The sequence below is a fragment of the Cherax quadricarinatus genome, chromosome 72 (assembly GCF_038502225.1).
Source record: "Cherax quadricarinatus isolate ZL_2023a chromosome 72, ASM3850222v1, whole genome shotgun sequence".
In the NCBI taxonomy this organism is placed as follows: Eukaryota; Metazoa; Arthropoda; class Malacostraca; order Decapoda; family Parastacidae; genus Cherax; species Cherax quadricarinatus.
The window spans coordinates 1,798,352-1,802,281 of NC_091363.1; positions in this window are offsets into that span (position 1 = coordinate 1,798,352).

Sequence of the window (3,930 nt, forward strand, 5' to 3'; positions counted from 1 at the left end):
GTGAACAGTGACACTGTAACTCATTACTAGTGATTATAATGAACAGTGACACATTACACGAGTGGTAACTAGGCTAGTAGATTCCTTCCTATGTGCTTCTACTCTCTTAAGAGGCACAATAAACCAGCCACTTCGGTGGCAAAATCTAAATCTCTTAATTATTATTATTATTATAATCAAAAAGAAGTGCTAAGCCACAAGGGCTATACAGTGCTGCGCAGCGCTGTATAGCCCTTGTGGCTTAGCACTTCTTTTTGATTATAATATACAGCACTGCAGGGTAGGGAAGGAAGCGAGGGTATTGGGCGGCAGGGACGATCAGGAGGTTACAGAAAACAACGGGGCAGGGGATAGTACGGGGGTAGAGGGTAGCAAGAGATTGAAGTAGAAAGGGCTGAAGGTATCATCAGAGTTTGTGAAGTAAGTCAGTTGTTGTCAAAAAGTCAATGAGAGAGTCCGGATGAAAGGTGGGTTCATCAGCGAGAAGGGAAGGTAAAGAGAGAGCGGCGGAAAGACGACGTTGGAGGTAAATTCTGCGTGCTCATTGATAAAGTGGGCAGTCCAACAGAATGTGGCTAACCGATACAGGAACCTGACACGTCTCTCAGAGAGGAACAGGGCGCCTCTCCATGAGATACCCATGAGTAAGACGAGTGTGGCCAATACGAAGACGGGAGTGGTCTCCCAACCTCGACACTGATGACAAGAAGACGGCCAGTAACCTATACTCGGTTTAATAGATTGAAGTTTGTTACCGAGTAGAGTAGACCAACGTTGTTGCCAATGGGTGTGAAGGTGGGTAGCTATTGCAGCAAAATAGTCCGTAAATGGAACACCTCTTTATGAAACTGGTAGGTCATGTACTGCTGACCGCGCAGCAGTGTCTGGCTGTTCATTGCTCTGTACATCAACATGACCAGGGACCCAACAAAAAACAATATCTTTATGCTTGGTAGAGATGCGGCGTAGCCAAAGTTGGATACGGAGGACTAAGGGGTGAGGTGTATCAAATTTCTGTATAGCCTGTAAAGCACTAAGGGAGTCTGAGACAACCACAAATGATGACACAGGCATAGATGCAATACAGATAAGTGCTGCAAGAATGGCATACAATTCAGCAGTAAAGATACTAGCCGAAGATAGTAAATGCCCTCGTACGACGCTGTCCAGAAACATTGCTGCGAATCCTACGCCATCTGTGTACACAGCGATGGCATGAGAATGAGAGTGGAAGTGGTCAAGAAAAAGAGCGGGAAGCTACCGTAGACAGTTGGGCTTTCAAGCAAGGGAGTGAGCAAGAACAGACTCGAACAGCTGGAACTTCCCAGGGGGGTAGAGAAAAGTGAGATGCTACATGAACATAGAAAGGTGGAAATTGAAGAGAAGACAAGAGCGAATGTAGGCGAAGAGAGAAGGAACGGAGCAAACAGGGGCGGCGAACAAATAATGTCTACTAATATCGGTGACCATTCTATAAATGGAAGGATTGCGGAGATCATGAGAGCGTACATAGTAGGGAAGGCAATGGGCATCACGGCGATCGGATAAGGATGGAACGTTCGCTTCTGCATAGAGGCTCTCAACAGTTAGTTACCATTTTGTCCTAGGCACATGTCGATTAGACACTAGGCCTGTTGTATATGAGTACGTGTGTGTGTGTGTGTGTGTGTATGTGTATGTGTATGTGTGTGTGTGTACTCACCTATTTGTGTGTTTATCAAACCTCGTGTCATTTTCTAGTACTCACCCCCTCCCTGGAACATCCTGTCTTTGTCCACCTTGTCTATTCCATTTGTACTCACCTATTTGTGGTTGCAGGGGTCGAGTCCTAGCTCCTGGCCCCGCCTCTTCACCGGTTGCTACTAGGCCCTCTCTCTCCCCGCTCCATGAACTTTATCAAACCTCGTTTTAAAACTGTGTATGGTTCCTGCCTCCACTACGTCATTTTCTAGGCTATTCCACTGCCTTACAACTCTATGACTGAAGAAATACTTCCTACTATCTCTCTGACTCATTTGTGTCTTCAACTTCCAATTGTGGCCTCTTGTTTCTGTGTCCCCTCCCTGGAACATCCTGTCTTTGTCCACCTTGTCTATTCCACGCAGTATTTTATATGTCGTTATCATGTCTCCCCTGACCCTCCTGTCCTCCAGTGTCGTCAGGCCGATTTCCCTTAATCTTTCTTCATAGGACATTCCCCTTAGCTCTGGAACTAACCTTGTCGCAAACCTTTGTACTTTCTCTAGTTTCTTGATGTGCTTTATCAAGTGCGGGTTCCAAACAGGTGCTGCATACTCCAGTATGGGCCTGACATACACGGTGTACAGTGTCTTGAATGATTCCTTACTAAGGTATCGGAATGCTGTTCTCAGGTTTGCCAGGCGCCCATATGCTGCAGCAGTTATCTGATTGATGTGTGCTTCCGGAGACATGCTCGTGTGTGTGTGTGTGTGTACTCACCTAACTGTAAACACCTAATTGTGGTTGCAGGAGTCAATCATAGCTCCTGGCCCCGCCTCCTCACTGGTCGCTACTAGGTACACTCTCTCCCAGTTCTATAGTGTGTGTGTGTGTGTGTGTGTGTGTGTGTGTGACTCAACAATCAACATTTGCACCAATAACTCACTACAGTTGTGACCGGGTGTGGAAGTGTGAATTGCTCATTACACTATAATTTGTTCATGATTGTAGCCATGTATAAACGTAAGTAACCATTCTTACAGGATTCATTACCTTTGTACCTAGTTCAGCTATCAAACTTTGGAGCCCAGTCCCTGGACCCATTATGTACCTCTGTAATCTGTAAATACCTTTGTAACTTGTCATAATTGTGACTAGACCTACCTGGAGTTCATTACCTTTGTAAATTGTGAGTTCATTACCTTTGTAAATTATGAGTTCATTACCTCTGTAACTTGCTCAGCTATCAAAACTTTGGGGTCCAGTCCCTGGACCAATTATGTACCTCTGTAATCTTTTGACTACCGCCCACAGGATGGGTATGGGGTGCATAATAAACATTAAACTAACTAAACTCAACAGGGAAAGAGCGAAAAGCACCAAGCCATAAACGTAATCCTTGGTGATGAATAGGGTTGAGGCTAGATAGAGTAGCGGGAGAGGCAGCTGAATAGATCTGGTCACCATAGTCAAGTTTCGATAAAATGAGGGTGGAATGTAGGCGAAGGAGAGTTCGACGATCAGCTCCCCATGAAAGATGAGCAAGGGTTTTAAGAAGGTTCAGCCGGCTGTGAATCTCTTAAGAGGAAACATGAAAGGCGAACTTAGAATAAGAGAGAGATGGTGGAAGGCAGGACTACTTTAGGTTAGGTGTTGATGTAGTAGGCTGGTGTTGCAACCCCAGGAGTGGAGTGTGCAAAAGTTCACGAATCGGACACATGTGCAACACTGGAAACATATCGACTGCTCGGCAGGCTTCTCCAGTTGAAACAGACAGCAGAAGTAGTGGAGAGGTACATACGAAGTGGTCAGTTCCTCAGCTTTCAAGACCCCTGAACAGACCCCTGGCTGTCTTAAGAAGGCACTGGACAGGCACCTAGAGGCAGTACCTGACCAGCCGGGCTGCGTGTCGTACGTCGGGTTGCTTGCGGCCAGTAGTAACAGTCTTGTTGATCAGACCCTGATCCACCACAAGGCCTGGTCTCAGACCAAGACGCGGTGGCGTTGGCCCCGAAACCCTCTCCAGGTATTAGCTGCTGCTACTACTACTACTACTCCCCTCAAGGAAGGTTCCTTGATGTTGGTGAGGGGCTCTTGATTTAGGGAATTGGAACTGTGTTCCAGTTCCCCGAATTAAGCCTGAATGTCTTCCACATCCCTCCCCCCAGGCGCTGTATAATCCTCCGGGTTTAGCCCTTCCCCTTTGATTATACTACTACTATTTACCTGGAGAGAGTTTCGGGGGTCAAC